At 41.3% G+C, this 20,572-nt stretch overlaps 1 protein-coding gene across 1 annotated transcript in view; it reads left to right on the top strand.

The window, feature by feature from the left end:
• LOC133249587 (RE1-silencing transcription factor-like) overlaps positions 1-20,572 on the top strand; it is a 147,654-nt gene that overhangs the window by 46,274 nt on the left and 80,808 nt on the right. The gene's annotated exons all lie outside the window — the stretch shown is intronic.

The raw sequence follows: 20,572 nt of genomic DNA on the forward strand, positions 1-20,572 counted from the left end.
GGTTGATTTGATCATTTTAGAAAGGGGTTTGACTTAAAACATGTCAAGATAACAGGAGCAGCAGCTTCTGCTGACCAAGAAGCAGCAGATAAGTTCCCAGGCACCATTAAGAAAATCATCGAGAAGGAACAATAACAGGCTAAACAGGTTTTTAATGTAGACAAAAAGAGCACTGTTCTCGGTGGAGGGGGGCTGGGGGGAATGCCACAAAGGACATTTACCAGTAAGGAAGGGAAGCGAGTACTAGTTTTAATTCAGGAAGGGATAGGCTAACTCTCCTGTTATGCACAAATGCAGTGGGTTTTAGGATAAGGACTGCCCTTATCTATAAGATCCCTGGGTTGGGAAGATCCTCTGGAGAAGGAAACGGCAACCCACTCCAGTACTCTTGCCTGGAATACCCCATGGATGGAGGAGCGTGGTAGGCTACAGTCCTTGGGGTCGAAAAGAGTTAGACAGGACTGAGCGACTTCACTTTACCTATAAAGCTGCTGACCCACAAGCCTTGAAGGGGAAAGATAAAACACCAGCTGCCAGTGTTTTGGTTGTACTGCAACAAGGAAGCCTGGATAATGAGAACCCTTTTCTTAGATTGGTTCCACTGATGCTTTGTCCTGGAAGTCAGTAATTACATTGCAAGTAAAGAACTGCCTTTTAAAGGTTTCTTTTTACTGGACAGTACCCCTGGCCACCCAGAACCCCATGAATTCAACACTGAAGGTATTGAAGTGATAGCTACCTCCAAATACAACATCTATAATTCATCCTCTAGATCAGGGAGTCATAGGGACCATTATGGCTCATTACACGTAGTACTCTATGTAAAGGATTATCAGTGCTATGGGAGAGAACTCCATGGAAAGATCATGGAAATCTGGAAGGACTACACGATTGAAGATGCCATCATCATAGGAAAAGCTGTGAAGACCGTCAAGCCCAAAGCAATAAATTCTTGCTGGAGAAAACTGTGTCCAGATGTTGTGTATGACTTCACAGGATATACAACAGAACCAGTCAAGGAAATCATGAAGGACATTTTGGATAATGGCAAAAAAGCTGGGGGTGAAGGGTTTCAAGATAGGGATCTTAGAGAAATTCAAGAGCTAATAGGCACGATACAAGAGGAATTAGCAAGAGATGACTTGGACAGAGTGCTTCTGAACCAGTGCCACATGATGAGGAGAAAGACATGGAAGAAGGAAGAAGCAGAGCCAGGAAATAAACTGACATTAGACTAACTAGGAAGAGAGTTCTGATCATTAAAAACTGCTAAGACTTCTTTTACAGCATGGACCTTTCTATGCTACTGGTGCTGAAACTAAAGCACACAGTGGAAGGATTTGTACTTTATAGAAACATTTATAGAAAAATTAAAAAGCAAAAAAGTCAGAAATTAGGATGTATTTCCATCAAGTTACACCCAGTGTGCCTGCCTCTCCTGCCTCCCCTCTCATACCTGGGACAGCAAAACCAATCCCTCCTCTTCCTCCTCCTCAGCCTAGTTGATATGAATCAAAGACACCTAGGATAAAGACCTTTGTGATGATCCACTTCCACCTAATGAATAGTAGATAATCATCATGTCCTACAGTTAATCAACCTATCTGTTATGTATGTCTGTGAGTTCTTGTATGAAAGTCTAATAACTACTACAAGAACTGTATGAGATGTTGTGTCGTCACCATCATCATCACTTAAGGATTCACCATATAGAACATCATGTGCAAGACTTGTGTTGAAGTGGATAGCCTACCTTATATAGGAATAAGGTAAGTGGCATTTAATATTAATGATGTGTTAGTTTTTCCTGCTACTACTACTGCTAAGTCGCTTCAGTCATGTCTGACTCTGTGGGACCCCATAGACGGCAGCCCACCAGGCTCCCCCATCCCTGGGATTCTCCAGGCAAGAACACTGGAGTGGGTTGCCATTTCCTTCTCCAATGCATGAAAGGAAAAGTGAAAGTGAAGTCAGTCAGTGGTTTTCTACTCTTAGCGACCCCATGGACTGCAGCCTACCAGGCTCCTCCGCCCATGGGATTTTCCAGGCAAGAGTACTGGAGTGGGTTGCCATTGCCTTCTCCTTAGTTTTCCTACTGCTTTATAAATTTGCTTTCAAAGAATTACATTATCATACAGTATGCGTTTCTCTCCTTTGCAATTGGAGAACCTGTGTATCAGCCTACTGTCATAGGTAGGTGGATTTTTTTTAATGTTTAACAGTGTTTCCAACATTGTATTATGAGTATGACTGTAATACTGTATGCCATAAAAGCTTTATAAGGATTCATTCACTGTGTCTAAGCTAGGCCACTGTGAAACAATTATATCAATTACACTAAGCTTACCATAAAGTAATCATATTGCTGCTGCTTCATTATCAATGCATGAGTCTTTATATCTGTGAATATATAATATATAAATGTGAATTTGTTTTTCATGTTGTCTTTCATTTGTAATGTCTAGAATTAATAATTCATATTGTATCTACAGTGTTTTATCTCATATGCATAGTATGGATATAGGTGCTGATAGATAATTAATCTTGTAAACAGATGACATTAACTTGTGGTATCAGTATTGATAGTCTCTAGTTTATTAAAAGAGTACAGTCAGTCAGTTCAGTCTCTCAGTCATGTCCGACTCTGCGACCCCATGGACTGCAGCATGCCAGGCTTCTCTGTCCATCACCAACTTCCAGAGTTTGCTCAAACTCATGTCCATCGAGTTGGTGATGCCATGCAACCATCTCATCTTCTGTTGTCCCCTTCTCCTCCTACCTTAAATCTTTCCCAGCATCAGTCTTTTCCAATGAGTCAGTTCTTTGCATCAGGTAGCCAAAGTATTGGAACTTCAGCTTCAGCATTAGTCCTTCCAATGAATATTCAGTACCAATTTCCTTTAGGATTGACTAGTTAGATCTCCTTGCAGTCCATGGGACTCTCAAGAGTCTTCTCCAGTACCACAGTTCAAAAGCATCAATTCTTTGGCGCTCAGCTTTATTTATGGTCCAACTCTCACATTCACACATGACTACTGGAAAAACCACAGCTTTGACTATATGGACCTTTCTGTAAAGAAATGTCTCTGCCTTTTAATATGCTGTCGAGATTAGTCATAGCTTTTCTTCCAAGGAGCAAGCATCTTTAATTTCATGGCTGCAGTCACCATCTGCAGTGATTTTGGAGCCCCCCAAAATAAAGTCTGACACTGTTTCCCCATCTATTTGCCATGAAGTGATGGGACCAGATGCCATGATCTTAGTTTTCTGAATGTTGAGCTTTAAGCCAACTTTTTCACTCTTCTCTTTGACTTTCATCAAGAGGCTTTTTAGTTCCTCTTCACTTTCTGCCATAAGGGTGGTGTCATCTGCATATCTGAGGTTATTGATATTTCTCCACAATCAAGCACAATCTTGATTCCAGCTTGTGCTTCTTCCAGCCCAGTGTTTCTCATGATGTACTCTGCATATAAGTGAAATAAGCAGGGTGACAATATACAGCCTTGATGTACTCCTTTTCCTATTTGAAACCAGTCGGTTATTCCATGTCCAGTTGTAACTGTTGCTTCCTGACCTGCATATAGGTTTCTCAGGAAGGGGTCAGGTGGTCTGGTATTCCCATCTCTTTCAGAATTGTCCACAGTTGATTGTGATCCACACAGTCAAAGGCTTTGGCATAGTCAATAAAGCAGAAATAGATGTTTTTCTGGAACTCTCTTGCTTTTTCCATGATCCAGTGGATGTTGGCAATTTGATCTCCGGTTCCTCTGCCTTTTCTAAAACCAGCTTGAACATCAGGAAGTTCATGGTTCATGTATTGCTGAAGCCTGGCTTGGAGAATTTTGAGCATTACTTTACTAGTATGTGAGATGAGTGCAATTGTGTGGTAGTTTGAGCATTCTTTGGCATTGCCTTTCTTTGGGATTGGAATGAAAACTGACCTTTTCCAGTCCTGTGGCCACTGCTGAGTTTTCTAAATTTGCTGGCATATTGAGTGCAGCACTTTCACAGCATCATTTTTCAGGATTTGAAATAGCTCAACTGCAATTCCATCACCTCCACTAGCTTTGTTCATAGTGATGCTTTCTAAGGCCCACTTGACTTCACATTCCAGGATGTCTGGCTCTAGGTGAGTGATCACACCATCGTGATTATCTTGGTCATGGAGATCTTTTTTGTACAGCTCTTCTGTGTATTCTTGCACCTCTTCTTAATATCTTCTGCTTTTGTTAGGTCCATACCATTTCTGTCCTTTATCAAGCCCATCTTTGCGTGAAATGTTCCATTGGTATCTCTAATTTTCTTGAAGAGATCTCTAGTCTTTCCCATTCTGTTGTTTTCCTCTATTTCTTTGCATTGATCACTGAGGAAGGCTTTCTTATCTCTTCTTGCTATTCTTTGAAACTCTGCATTCAGATGTTTATATCTTTCCTTTTCTCCTTTGCTTTTCACTTCTCTTCTTTTCACAGCTATTTGTAAGGCCTCCCCAAACAGCCATTTTGCTTTTTTGCATTTCTTTTCCATGGGAATTGTCTTGATCCCTGTCTCCTGTACAATGTCACGAACCTCCATCCATAGTTCATCAGGCATTCTATCCATCAGATCTAGTCCCTTAAATCTATTTCTTACTTCCACTGTATAATCATAAGGGATATGATTTAGGTCATACCTGAATGGTCTAGTGGTTTTCCCTACTTTCTTCAATTTAAGTCTGAATTTGGCAATAAGGAGTTCATGATCTGAGCCACAGTCAGCTCCCAGTCTTGTTTTTGCTGACTGTATAGAGCTTCTCCATCTTTGGCTGCAAAGAATATAATCAATCTGATTTCAGTGTTGACCATCTGGTGATGTCCATGTGCAGAGTCTTCTCTTGTGTTGTTGGAAGAGGGTGTTTGCTATGACCAGTGCATTTTCTTGGCAAAACTCTATTAGCCTCTTGCCCGCTTCATTCCGTATTCCAAAGCCAAATTTGCCTGTTACTCTGGGTGTTTCTTGACTTCCTACTTTTGCATTCCAGTCCCCTATAGTGAAAAGGACATCTTTTTTGGGTGTCAGATCTAAAAGGTCTTGTAGTTCATAGAACCGTTCAACTTCAGCTTCTCCAGCGTTACTGGTTGGGGCATAGACTTGGATTACTGTGATATTGAATGGTTTACCTTGGAAACGAACAGAGATCATTCTGTCGTTTTTGAGATTGCATCCAAGTACTGCATTTCGGACTTTTTTGTTGACCATGATGGCCACTCCATTTCTTCTAAGGGATTCCTGCCCGCAGTAGTAGATACAATGGTCATCTGAGTTAAATTCACCCATTCCAGTCCATTTTAGTTTGCTGATTCCTAGAATGTCGACATTCACTCTTGCCATCTCCTGTTTGACTTCTTCCAATTTGCCTTGATTCATGGACCTAACATTCTTGGTTCCTATGCAATATTGCTCTTTACAGCATTGGACCTTGTTTCTGTCACCAGTCAGATCCACAACTGGGTATTGTTTTTGCTTTGGCTCCATCTCTTCATTCTTTCTGGAGTTATTTCTCCACTGATCTCCAGTAGCATATTGGGCACCTACCGACCTGGGGAGTTCCTCTTTCAGTATCCTATCATTTTGCCTTTTCATACTGTTCATGGGGTTCTCAAGGCAAGAATACTGAAGTGGTTTGCCATTCCCTTCTCCAGTGGACCACATTCTGTCAGACCTCGCCACCATGACCCGCCCGTCTTGTGTGGCCCCACAGGGCAAGGCTTAGTTTCATTGAGTTAGACAAGGCTGTGGTCTGTGTGGTTAGACTGACTAGTTTTCTGTGATTATGGTTTCAGTGTGTCTGCCCTCTGATGCCCTTTCACAACACCTACCATCTTACTAGGGTTTCTCTTACCTTGGACAAGGGGTATCTCCTCACTGCTGCCCCTCCTGACCTTGAACATGGAGTAGCTCCTCTCAGCCCTCCTGCACCCACGCAGCCACCGCTCCTTGGACGTGGGGTTGCTCCTCTCGGCTGCCACCCCTGACCTCGGGTGTGGGGTAGTAGTGTGGAGATTCCTTAAAAAACTGGAAATAGAACTGCCATATGACCCAGCAATCCCACTGCGAGGCATATACACTGAGGAAACCAGAATTAAAAGAGACACATAATAGCCAGGACATGGAAGCAACCTAGATGTCCATCAGCAGACGAATGGATAAGAAAGCAGTGGTACATATACACAATGGACTATTACTCGACCATTAAAAAGAATACATTTGAATCAGTTCTAATGAGGTGGATGAAACTGGAGCCTATTGTACAGAGTAAAGTAAGTCAGAAAGAAAAACACCCGTACAATGTACTAATGCATATATATGAAATTTAGAAAGATGGTAATGATGACCCTATAAGCAAGACAGCAAAAGAGAGACAGATGTAAAGAACAGTCTTTTGGACTCTTGGGAGAAGGCGAGGGTGGGATGATTTGAGAGGGTAGCATTGAAATGTGTATATTATGATGTGTGAAGCAGATTGCCAGTCCAGTTTTGATGCATGAGACAGGGTGCTCAGGGCTGGTGCACTGGGGTGACCCTGGGGGATGGGATGAGGAGGGAAGTGGGAGAGGGGTTCTGGATGGGGAACACATGTGCACCGGTGGCTGATTCATGTCGATGTTTGGCAAAAACCACTACAATATTTTAAAGTAATTAGCCTCCAATTAAAATAAATAAATAAATGGAAAAAAAAAAGAATTCATGGTCTGAGCTACAGTCAGCTCCTGGTCTTGTTTTTACTGATGGTATAGAGCTTCTCCATCTTTGGCTGCAAAGAATATATCGATCTAATTTCAGGAGTACAATAATATAGTGTATATATAGTTTACATGTATTTTGTGTAATAATACTATTATTATCATATGATAGTATTATACTGTTATATAATATTAATAGTATATATGTAGTATATAATACATATAACATAAAATATGTCTTACTTGACTGTATATATTGTCTGTATGGCTCTGGTCTACAGTAGCTTATTGGTTGTTAAGTTTTGGAGGAGTCAAAAATTACATGTGAATTTTTGACTCCATTGGTGTTGGCACCCCTAACCCCCATGTTTTCAAGGGTTGCCTATACAAGCATCTTTGAAAAGATAGTCTGGATCAAAGCCAGTCACTGCCTTTGTTTACAATATATGCAAAACCATGAGATTCATGGAGAATTGTCTCCCAACATTCAGTTGTTATTTGTAACAAGTAATATGCATACACTGAAAGACCAATGTTTTACTTTAACAACTGCAGTCACTTGGTGATAGAATATGTTTACCTAAAGGGCACTGCACAGCTCCTCAAACCTTCAAATCAGATTGGACAGCACTACCCCATTCCCTCTTGCATATTGATTTTCTCAGAGTACCAGCTTTTTATCGTGGCACCCACTGAAAATCTAGATTCAGAGATATCTCATGTTATCAAGAGGAGGCCATGCTCTCTGATGTTGCAGTTGTGAACCTTGAGCTAGTAGTTTATATGGTGTATATTAGATGCTGAGGGTCTCTGTGTTTTCCTCATCCTGTGAGCTCACTGAGGCTCTTTGGGACAACTTGGGAACCATAGTCCTAAGCAGTGGTGGAAGAAGGATTGATTGTGAATGACCTGTCAGACTAGTGCTGTCTTGGTAGTGTAGACTAAATGGTTGTTATATCAGAGAGAAATAAACTTCTGTCCTCTTTCAGCCAGATTTGTGGAAGTCCTGGTTGCAGTGGCAGAGTCTTTATCCTAACTAGTACAATCTCCTAATAAATGTGACTGTGTCTCATAGTGTGGTATTTGATAACATGTTCTTACATGGTGAGAAACAGTATTCACTGTGTGTTTCTTTTGTCTTTCCAACCTCAATCATCACTTCAGTCCACATGTATTGAGCCCCTACTGTGCTCTTGCACTGGGCCAAGCATCCTCTCAAGTTCAAGTCCACTTCTATGTTCCTCAGTCCCCTCAGCTACAGAGCAACTGCTCTTGACCATTTAGACACATCTAAGCAAGTCCCTCCCCATTTAGCAAGTAGGGTCTGTAAGATACATTGATGCTTTACTCCCAGGAGTAGCTGGTATGCCTTCAATGCTGGCTGAGCTTGGGCCGGGAACTCAATGAGAAGAACTGGAGTGATCTGAACTGAAACACATGGATCAGCTCTTTTTGGTCTGTCTGGTTAGGACTAAGAAACATCAGACCAAAAGCCAATCTGACACATCCAGCAAGACAGAATGTGTCCAGGAAGAAGCCTGCAGGGAGCAAGATAGAAGGCACTTGTTTTCACTGCCTAGTGCTGAGCTGGATTGCTGCTGGGGTAGTGAGCACTGTGTGTGTCTATAAAAAGGAAGCAGGAAGGAGAACAGACTCTGGCCCATCAGTGATTGAAAGGAGAGAAGAGTTGAGGGATGGCTGGGCTGGCCTTGAGTATTGGTAGAAGCAGACCCTGTGTCTACTCACTTAGGCTTAGACTTGTTGCTGTTTATCAAAATACATAGTTTAGGAGACAAGTTTTCCTAATAACTCAACCCTATGGCAAACAAAGGATTTCTTCACTCCTCCAAAGACTAACATACCACATTGCAAGTTAGGGTCATCTGTCTCACATATATTTATTGCCAATTTCATATGCATGGGTGCCTCTGAAAGTCTTTGCGTGGCAAATGCTTATACATAGCTGCCCTACCCTTCCCTTTCTCTTCAGAAAGAAATTTGTCCCTGAACACCATAATCCAGATCCTGACACTTCCATTCTGCCCACATCACACCCTTTACCCTGCAGCTTGGTCTGTGTTGCCAAACCAATGCAATGTTCTTGGCACTGGGTCCCCAACCTCTCACTGGTTTTTATTATTATTATTAATTTATTTATTTGACTGTGATGGATCATAGTTGCAGCCAAGGAATCTTCAATCTTGGTTATGGCATGTGGATTCCAATTCCCTGACCAGCCTGGGCCCTCTGCCTTGAGAGCACAGTCTTAGCCACTGGACTACCAGAAAAGTCCTTCACTAATTTTTTATATTAGCTTTGGTCAGTATGATGGAATCTATTTCCAGTAAAAAAAAAAACACAAAAAAAAGAGTCAAAAGTCAAAGTGTTTCAAATGGCGAGAGAAAAACACACATGAAAGTGCTGTACAGAGATTTCCCTGGTGGTCCAGTAATTAAGACTTTGCCTTCCAGTGAAGGGAACACAGGTTCAATCCCTGGTCGGAAAACTGAGATCCTAACGTGCCTTGCAACCAACAGATAAATATTTTAAGAAAGCATGAAGTGTGAGTTTGGAAATTGTAAATGGCCAAGCTAATATTTGATATTATGGATTTTCTGAATTAATGAATATGTTCACCCAGGCAGAATTTTAGTTATGATGAAAATCACTGAACCAGAAGGGGACAGGGAGGCAGAAAACCTAGAAAAGAAAAGTTGGTGGCTTTTTTATAACCCTGCCCACCACAGAAAAGCAGTCTCCTCTTAGGCCTGTCAGGTCACAGCTTTCTGCTCAAGTCAGACAAGCTTGTAGCCTCCTCCTCTGGCAGCTTTGCAAATTCCAGCTTTTTGAGCCACGATCTGAAAGCATGTGCTTAACTCCTGCTCCAGATGGTAAACTTGTTTTTATTTGTCATTGTTTTTAATTCACCTAGATCCTTGACCCCAATTAGCTCCAGCTGGACCATTCATTCAGTGTTAGTCACAGAAATAGTGTCTTCAAAGAATCAAAGCATTATTGTAAAGCAATTATCCTCCAATTAAAAATAAATTAAAAAAAAAAAAATCAAAGCTTGAGTCTTTAAGAGCAGTTTGCAAGTCAAGTGTGACTCTCCCAGACCAGTGGCAATGCTCTAGAGAGACATCACTCAGCTGGTTTCAGGCTGAGCGACAGGATCTGCTGGAAGTGGCAGTTCCTAGGGAGCCATTGCCCCCTCGTGTCTCAGCGCTGGCCAGGAATTGTTCCATGACAGGGGGAACACTTGGCAAAAGTCTATAAAAGATTATTGGTGGGCTATTTCTGGTTCTTAATTTGTTGCTTCAATTAAGATTTCCTGTCATCTTATGGCTTTTTAAATTGTAATTGTCCTTCTTTTAAAACAGCAAAATTTTAAAAGGCATATTTATTATAATTAAGGACTGCCCAGGTGGCGCTAGTGGTAAAGAACCTGCCTGCCAAATGCAGGAGACATAAGAGATACGGGTTCAATCCTTGGGTCAGAAAGATCCCTTGGAGAAGGAAATAGCAACCCACTCTAGTATTCTTGCCTGGAAAATCCCATGGACAGAGGAATTTGGTGTTTTAGTCCATGGTCACAAAGAGTTTGACACGACTGAAGTGACTTAGCATAGCACATTATAATTAAAAATATTCTCCTCGAAGAAAAATTTGTGTAAACATTTTTTGCTAAATTTTGATGTATTTCCTCTGTATTTTTTTTCCTACATGTAAAAAAACCTAATTTTACTTGGAGACAGAAAAAAAAAAAAAAGCCACAGAACCACTGAATCTAATTTTATCATAAGTGTTATATAAATATGATCTCTTATCCACAATAAGAAAATCAACTTTTGGATATGCCAGAGTATTAAGAGTTGCCTCCATTTTTTCTTACAAAATTTAAAATGTAAAGGATAGCATTTTTTTTCAAGTTTTTTTTTTTTTTTTTAATGTCACACTCAGCATGCGAGATCTTAGTTACCTAACCAGGGATCAAATCTGTGCCCCTGGCAATGGAAGCACAGAGTCTTAACCACTGGGACTACCAGGAAATCCCAGGGGCATGCATTTTATATTTGGGCTTCACAGACAAAGTGTTTGGTTTAGTCAAGAAGAAGAAGAAGAAGAAGAAAAGTATGTCAAAATAACTGTATCCCTTAAAAAAAATGATGAATAAAACAAAGTACTTCCTTAATATTGTTTGGATTTCCATGGTGGTCCAGTAGTTAAGAATCTGCCTTGCAACTCAGGGTATGTAAGTTTGATCCCTGGTCTGGGAACTAAGATCCCACATGCTGCGGAGCTACTAAGCATGCTTGCTGCAATTACTGAAGCCTCACGCTCCAGAGCCTTCACCCCACAGCTAGAGAACCTGCATGCCCCAACTAGAGAGAATCTGTGCAACGTATGCCACACCTAAGATCACTAGAAGCCAATTAATAAATTAAAAGTAACTACTGTTGATCAACTATTCTGATAAACTAGGATGCCTACATCAAGGCTCATGGCCAGGTGAGTTACCTCCAGCTCCTGGTGAGGAAGTGGCTGTCCTTGAAGGTTGAATGGGGTGATTTGTGTCTGACCTACTTTAATGCCTGAATTTCAGATTCTGCTGCTGTTCAAAATACTCTTACCTTCCTAAATCTGGCCATAGAATAGAGAAGCCAAAAGAATGGAACTGATATAAAGTAGCCAGCCCACAAGTATGTACCAAACACTTACTGTGTACCAAGTTAGGAATATAGTAAAGAACATGACAAGTAAGGGTACTAGGCTCATGGAATTTACAGTCTATAGCAGATACCAGGTTTTCAGTTTCCAGAAGTGAGAGTTGTTTACTTTTCAGAGAAAATTAACAGTATAATCCTGTAGGCTCTGCATGAACAGGGCAGTGCTTCATTCATCACTGTATACTCAGTGCTCAGCACATGTAATAGATATCTGCAAATATGGATGGCGTAATTGAGAGAATGGTCAGATGTAAACTGGATACTTAACAAAAAACCTAAATCAAGTTTGAGGTATGCTCTAAGAATTGCTCAAGATCATCTGGACATTGTCTCATTCCCCTTTTCAGAGTAATGAAGGAAAACATTGAAATTTATTGTTAGTCAGGAATTGAAACTTTGCTTCCTCTGTGGCATGTGGGTTGTGTATTTGTCTGTTTTGGGGAAGGAAGGAATTCAGGGAGGTTACTGATTTTGTTGTCTTTATTTTGTGAGGCCTTCTGGGCTGTTTTTTTTCTTCCTGTAATCAATAAATATGGACTGTGGGCTTCCCTGGTGGCTCAGCTGGTAAAGAATCTGCCTGCCAATGCAGGAGACACAGATTCAATCCCTGGTCTAGGAAGATGTCACATACCGTGAAGCAGTTGGGACCATGAGCCACACCTATTGAGCCTGTGCTCTAGAGCCCAGGAGCCGCAACTACTGAGTCCACGTGCCACAACTACTGAAGCCTGCACACTCTAGAGCCTGTGTCTGCAACAAGAGGAGCCACTGCAACGAGAAGCCCAAGCACCGCAACTAGATACTAGCCCCTGCTCCCCACAGAGAAAAGCCTGCACAGCAGTGAAGACCCAGCACAGCCAAAAATATGAAATAAAATAAATAAATATACACACTGTGCTAGGCACTGTCCCAAGCACTGAAGATAACACGATTAGTACGGCTGGCAAGATCTCTGTACCCCAGCAGCTTCTATTTCAGAACTTTCCATGGATTGGTGGGCTATTTTTTTCTATACTTACTTTGGGTGATTATAATCACTACATATCACTTTTATAATGAGAACATTTTTAAGAAGGTATAAAAAGAGACTTCTTCAATAGGATAGATACAAATCTGAGTTTCCAGTATAACACTGAGCATATTTGGGCAGCACTACTTCCATTGCACAAAATGAAAAGAAGAGCAGGCACTAATTTACCACAGAGAATATGTAAATAAGCACACCTTTTCAGTCCCTTTCAACATTTTAAATTTGTTTATTTTCTAACCAAATGATTCCAGTTTTTTAAATTTATCCTACAGAGTGCTTGCATAAATAAAAAAGGACATATATATGTGTGCACCATTATCTGTGATGGTAGAAAATGAAAAGTAATTGAAATGTTCATCACTTGAGAATTGCATAAATAGGTCATTGTATGTTCATATAATAGAATATAATACCATTCTCTTTAAAATGGAGTAGATCTAAATGTACTAACGTGGGAAAACATCCATGATATATTGTTACAGGATCAGGGATAGGGCCAAAAATCAGGTTACTGGTTTTACTCTTTCTTTAAAGGTATAGTTTTGTATAATAGCCAACATTTTCAAGTGTTCAGAGCTCCTTATGTGTTTGATCTTATTTACTCTTCACAGTAGCCCTGTGACGTAAGTACCATTACTATTCTCACTTTACAGATGAGGAAACTGACTTAAATTTGTAACTTGCTTAATGAACACAGATACCTGACTTTGCACTCATGTGCTAAGTCCCTCTGCTATATCCAGGAACCAATTACATAATTCTATCTAGCTTAGACTAGTTTAAGTTGGAATTTTCAACTTTCAGTCAAGAGAATTCTCAGAAAAAATCCAAATAGAAATCAACATAGACTGGATAAATTATGAGACAACAATATAATGGAATACTATGCAGCTCTTAAAAAGAAGGAACTACGTACATTGGCTTAAAGCTCAACATTCAGAAAACGAAGATCATGGCATCCGGTCCCATCACTTCATGGGAAATAGATGGGGAAACAGTGGAAACAGTGTCGGACTTTGTTTTTTGGGCTCCAAAATCACTGCAGATGGTGACTGCAGCCATGAAATTAAAAGACGCTTACTCCTTGGAAGGAAAGTTATGACCAACTTAGATAGCATATTGAAAGCAGAGACATTATTTGCCAAGAAAAGTTCATCTAGTCAAGGCTATGGTTTTTCCTGTGGTCATGTATGGATGTGAGAGTTGGACTGTGAAGAAGGCTGAGCGCCGAAGAATTGATGCCTTTGAACTGTGGTGTTGGAGAAGACTCTTGAGAGTCCCTTGGACTGCAAGGAGATCCAACCAGTCCATTCTGAAGGAGATCAGCCCTGGGATTTCTTTGGAAGGAATGATGCTAAAGCTGAACCCCAGTACTTTGGCCACCTCATGCAAAGAGTTGACTCATTGGAAAAGACTCTGATGCTGGGAGGGATTGGGGGCAGGAGGAGAAGGGGACGACAGAGGATGAGATGGCTGGATGGCATCACTGACTCGATGGACGTGAGTCTGGGTGAACTCCGGGAGTTGGTGATGGACAGGGAGGCCTGGTGTGCTGCAATTCATGGGGTCGCGAAGAGTCGGACATGACTGAGTGACTGAACTGAACTGAACTGAACATATATTGACATGAAAACAAACATAAAGGAGAAAAGCAACTTTATAGAATACGTGTGTTTTATAACAATAGACGTTTGTACAGAAAAGCACGGAAGTGGTGATAGTTCAGTGTCATAAAAACAATACTTTCACAAAACCCTTATAATACATATTTATACATTTGAGTTTCTTTTTGAAATACTATTATTATCAGTTTTTTTCCTGAATATAAGCCTTCCATGGTCATTGTTGTGGGAAATAATTGTTTAGTTTACTCAGGAGAGGAGAATGGGACTAAAACAGGAAAACTCTCACTTCACACACTTCTGAATTGTTTGAATTTATTAGCTGAGTTTATATGATGACAGCCCAACTCCAACTGCTGCAAGCAAAAAGAAAAAATGTTGGAGGCAATATTGAATGGACAGCAGGCCAACTCATAGAATCAAAGGAAAAGCTGACCAACTAAGTATAAGCCATGGCAAAGTAGAAAACCGAGGTGCCCCAGGGGCCCTAAGGCCTCAAACCAGAATGCTGAGCTCCACTAAGACTCAGTGGGCCTTTGGTCTCTGTTCCCCATGGCATGTTGGCCTCGTGCTCTCCTACCACAGTCTATTTTTGTAGTGAGGGATCTCGGCTTCAGCAGCTTCCAGTGACACAAACTGTTGACCCCACCAAAAAAGGAAAAGGTTGTTTTCTGAGGAAGGACTCTGAATGGTCAAAAACATACTGCAGACCAACTTCTGTGACCAGGGTAGTGGGAATTACTACTGGTCCTGATTGGTTTGATTTGAACTAGGTGCTCACCCTTCAACCTATCACCAGGGATAGGGTATGGGATTGACTAAGAAGGCAGTGGTTCCATTCCAGAAGTTAGGAGTGGACTGGAGAAGGACAGTTGAAGCTAGAAAAAAATGCTTTTTTGGAGCAGAAGAAGGGAGAATCGCTGGGCAAACCAAATGATTATGCTACATGAGCATAAATGTCCACTAAACATTTTTTAAAGCTATTTTCGTCGTGAATGTGAAGTCAAGTGGGCCTTAGAAGGCATCACTATGAACAAAGCTAGTGGAGGTGATGGAATTCCAGTTGAGCTATTCCAAATCCTGAAAGATGATGCTGTGAAAGTGCTGCACTCAATATGCCAGCAAATTTAGAAAACTCAGCAGTGGCCACAGGACTGGAAAAGGTCAGTTTTCATTCCAATCCCAAAGAAAGGCAATGCCAAAGAATGCTCAAACTACCACACAATTGCACTCATCTCACATACTAGTAAAGTAATGCTCAAAATTCTCCAAGCCAGGCTTCAGCAATATGTGAACCGTGAACTTCCTGATGTTCGAGCTGGTTTTAGAAAAGGCAGAGGAACCAGAGATCAAATTGCCAACATCCACTGGATCATGGAAAAAGCAAGAGAGTTCCAGAAAAACATCTATTTCTGCTTTATTGACTATGCCAAAGCCTTTGACTGTGTGGATCACAATCAACTGCAGAAAATTCTTCAAGAGATGGGAATACCAGACCACCTGATCTGCCTCTTGAGAAATTTGTATGCAGGTCAGGAAGCAACAGTTACAACTGGACATGGAACAACAGACTGGTTCCAAATAGGAAAAGGAGTACGTCAAGGCTGTATATTGTCACCCTGTTTATTTAACTTATATGCAGAGTACATCATGAGAAACACTGGGCTGGAAGAAGCACAAGCTGGAATCAAGATTGTGCTTGATTGTGGAGAAATATCAATAACCTCAGATATGCAGATGACACCACCCTTATGGCAGAAAGTGAAGAGGAACTAAAAAGCCTCTTGATAAAAGTGAAAGAGAAGAGTGAAAAAGTTGGCTTAAAGCTCAACATTCAGAAAACTAAGATCATGGCATCTGGTCCCATCACTTCATGGGAAATAGATGGGGAAACAGTGGAAACAGTGTCGGACTTTGTATTTTTGGGCTCCAAAATCACTGCAGATGGTGACTGTAGCCATGAAATTAAAAGACGCTTACTCCTTGGAAGGAAAGTTATGACCAACCTAGACAGCATATTGAAAAGCAGAGACATTACTTTGCCAAGAAAAGTTCATCTAGTCAAGGCTATGGTTTTTCCTGTGGTCATGTATGGATGTGAGAGTTGGACTGTGAAGAAGGCTGAGCGCCGAAGAATTGATGCTTTTGAACTGTGGTGTTGGAGAAGACTCTTGAGAGTCCCTTGGACTGCAAGGAGATCCAACCAGTCCATTCTGAAGGAGATCAGCCCTGGGATTTCTCTGGAAGGAATGATGCTAAAAGCTGAAACTCCAGTACTTTGGCCATCTCATGCGAAGAGTTGACTCATTGGAAAAGACTCTGATGCTGGGAGGGACAGGGGGCAAGAGGAGAAGGGGACGACAGAGGATGAGATGGCTGGATGGCATCACTGACTTGATGGACGTGAGTCTGGGTGAACTCCGGGAGTTGGTGATGGACAGGGAAGCCTGGCGTGCTGCGATTCATGGGGTCGCAAAGAGTCGGACACGACTGAGAGACTGATCTGATCTGATGTGTATTCAAGTGCCAAGAATGTGTTAAGAAGGATATTTTCTGAAAGTTTTATTATCATTAAAAATTGTAATGCACAGGTAAGCAATTATAGTTAAAATCTACTTATTTTTTTCTTCTTGGATTTTCCCCTATTTTCCCTCTGGGAACATTGCACTCAGTATCTCATCTCAGCTGAACCAATCATATATCACCTTATTTCCTATGACCACAATTGGGCCTAAATGGTGGGTGTGTGATCAACATGAACCAATCAGGGTCTTGGCCCAGAAAAGGCTTTTTTTTTTTTTTTTTTAAGTAATAAGGCTGTGGGGCTGTGACTCCAGCAGCCTTTTTCACCTGGAGTTGTTACAAAAGACTCATTTTCTGTCAGGTAGGAAGTTGCTAGGATAGGATCTAGAGCTGCCAATTTTGCCGCCAACTCAGGGGGGTAAAGCTAGTCTATGAATGAAGTTGTTTATGCTGAAATAAGCAAAGATGAACATGAAGAGACTAGGAGTCTTAATGCATTAGAGTCCCTGGTCCTAGGCACCCTCTGAGGCTAATGCCATCTCTACCCTCCAGCTCTTCTGCAAATATGACTAAATTGGACAATTTCTTCTTTACCTAAGGCTAGCTTGAGTTCGGAGTCTTCCAATTTCAGCCACAAGACTCCTAATAATTTAGATACAGATCAATAGAGCTGGGTAACTTATGGCACAATAATAAAATTCTAGGTAACTTTTACGGAGAAGGCAATGGCACCCCATTCCATTACTCTTGCCTGGAAAATCCATGGACAGAGGAGCCTGGTAGGCTGCATTCCATGGGCTCGATAAGAGTCAGACACAACTGAGCGACTTCACTTTCACTTTTCTCTTTCATGCATTGGAGAAGGAAATGGCAACCCACTCCAGTATTCTTGCCTGGAGAATCCCAGGGATGGCGGAGCCTGGTGGGCTGCCGTCTTTGGGGTCACACAGAATTGGACACAACTGAAGCAACTTAGCTTAGGTAACTTTTAAAAGAACAAACTACATATATTGATGTTAAAAACCCAAATATAAGGAGAAAAGTAAGTTTACAGACAGGGTGTATTTCTGTATGTGTGTGATTTTATATATACCCACATATGTAGGGAGACTATGTTCCAAAAGGTTATTGGGTCACCTCTGGAGGCTGGTATGGGCAACACTTTCATCTTTAAATATACTTCTATGTATTTTTAGCTTTCCTAAAATTTTATACTTTGTTTTCTATTATACTTTTATAAAACTTTTAAGCCAAAAATAACTACAGACATAATGTAGTTGTGGCACATTTATGTTATACAACTTCCTACTTTATTGCCTCTATTCATTTAAGAACAGAGGTCTGGATATTTGGAGACCAGGCTTCTAGGCCACACTGTTTTGCATGTATTCTATAACCTTTGGCAAGTTGGCTTGCCTCTGTGGCCTCAGTTTCTTCCTTCCTAAGAGGGGTACTTGAAGTAACAGTAGCTACTGTTGCAGTAGTTTCCATGGACCAAGTGCAGGGCTAAGCAGTTTCCTCACAGCAGCTCCATGAGTTGAGCATGATCCCTCTTTTCCAGATAAGAAACAGAAGCCCAAGTAAGTACTGGAATCAGAATTCAAATTCATGTTAAGCCCACTCCCCAAAGCAATGTTCTTTTTACTACATATTCTCCCAGCCACCTCCTGCCTCACGTCTCAATTCCCTGGCCCCAGAATTCAATTAAACCCAAGACTCGACTCAAAATCCTCTACCTGGACAACACTATCTTTCTAAAGTAACTTTTGGTCACTTTTATTATTGCTACATCTGTATGTATGTTGTGTCACACTTGAAGACAGGATGTCTCTACCTCAGCATTATTGTACAGGAGCCAGTGACTAGAACCATCCCAAACAAAAAGAAATGCAAGAGGGCAAAGTGGTTGTCTGAGGAGGCCTTACAAACAGCTGAGAAAAGAAGAGGCGCGAAAGACAAAGAAGAAAGGGAAAGATATACCCAACTCAATGCAGAGTTCCAGAGAACAGCAAGAGAGATAAGAAAGCCTCCTTAAGTGAAAAGTGCAAAGAAATCGAGGAAAACAGTAGAATGGGAAAGACTAGAGATTTCTTCAAGAAAATTGGAGCTACCAAGGGAACATGTTATGCAAAGATGGGCACAATAAAGGACAGAAATGACAAGGACCTACCAGAAGCAGAAGAGATTAAGAAGAGGTGGCAAGAATATACAGAAGACCTGTACAAAAAAAGGTCTTAATGACCTGGATAACCATGATGGTGTGATCACTCACCTACAGCCAGACATCCTGGAGTGTTGAAATCAAGTGGGCCTTAGGAAGCATCAATATGAACAAAGCTAGTGGAGGTGATGTAATTCAAGTTGAGCTATTTCAAATCCTAAAAGATGATGCTGTGAAAGTGCTGCACTCAATATGCCAGCAAATTTGGAAAAGTCAGCAGTCACCACAGGACTGGAAAAGGTCAATCCCAAAAAAGGGCAATGCCAAAGAATGTTCAAACTACCACACAATTGCACTTATTTCACATGCTAGTAAGATCATGCTCAAAATCCTTCAAGCTAGGCTTCAACAGTATGTCAGTATGTGAACCGAGAACTTCCAGATGTTCAAGCTGGATTAAGAAAAGGCAGAGGAACCAGAGATCAAATTGCCAACACTCCCTGGATCATGGAAGAATCAAGAGAATTTCAGAAAAACATCTACTTCTGCTCATTGACTACACTAAAGCCTTTGACTGTGTGGATCACAACAAACTGTGTAAAATTCTTCAAGAGATGGGAATATGGGACCACCTTACCTGCCTCCTGAGAAATCTGTATGCAGGTCAAGAAGCAACAGTTAGAACTGGACATAGAACAACTGAGTGGTTCCAAATTAGGAAAGGAGTATGTCAAGGCTGTATACTGTCACCCTGCTTATTTAACTTATATGCAAAGTACATCATGCAAAATAATGGACTAGATGAAGTACAAGATGGACTCAACATTGCAGGGAGAAATACCAATAACCTCAGATATGCAGATGACACCACCCTTATGGCAGAAAGCGAAGAGGAACTAAAGAGCCTCTTGATGAAGGTGAAAGAGGAGAGCGAAAAAGCTGGCTTAAATCTCAACATTCAGAAAACGAAGATCATGGCATCTGGTCCCATCACTTCATGGCAAATAGATGGAGAAACAATGGAAACAGACAGACTTTATCTTCTTGGGCTCCAAAATCACTGCAGATGGTGACTGCAGCCATGAAATTAAAAGACACTTGCTCCTTGGAAGAAAAGCTATGACAAACCTAGACAACATATTGAAAAGCAGAGATATTATTTTACTGACAAAGATCCCTCTAGCCAAAGCTATGGTTTTTCCAGTAGTCATGTATGGATGTGAGAATTGGACCATAAAGAAGGCTGAGTGCCAAAGAATTGATGCTTTCGAATTGTGGTACTGGAGAAGGCTCTTGAGAGTCCCTTGGACCACAAGGAGATCAAACCAGTCAATCCTAAAGGAAATCAACCGTGAATACTCATTGGAAGGACTAATGCTAAAGCTGAAGTTCCAATACTTTGGTCACCTGACGTGAAGAGCCAACTCATTGGAAAGGCCCTGATGCTGGGAAAGATTGAAGGCCAGTGAAGGGGACGACAAAGGATGAGATGGTTGGATGGCATCACCGACTCAATGGGCATGAGTTTGAGCAAACTCTGGGAGATAAGGACAGGGAAGCCTGGTGTGCTGCAGTCCATGGGGTTGCAAAGAGTCGGCCATAAGTTAGCAACTGAACAACTGACATTTTGGAGGGAAAATTTCTTTGTTGTGGGAGCTGGATGTGTTTGGTAGCATCCCTGGCTTCTGCCCACTAGATGTCAGGATCATCTACCATTCAAGCTGTGACACCCAAAATGCCTGTATAGTTCCAAAGGTCCTCTGGGGAAAATTCACCCAGGGTTGAGAATC

This window comes from Bos javanicus, chromosome 6 (assembly GCF_032452875.1).
Source record: "Bos javanicus breed banteng chromosome 6, ARS-OSU_banteng_1.0, whole genome shotgun sequence".
In the NCBI taxonomy this organism is placed as follows: Eukaryota; Metazoa; Chordata; class Mammalia; order Artiodactyla; family Bovidae; genus Bos; species Bos javanicus.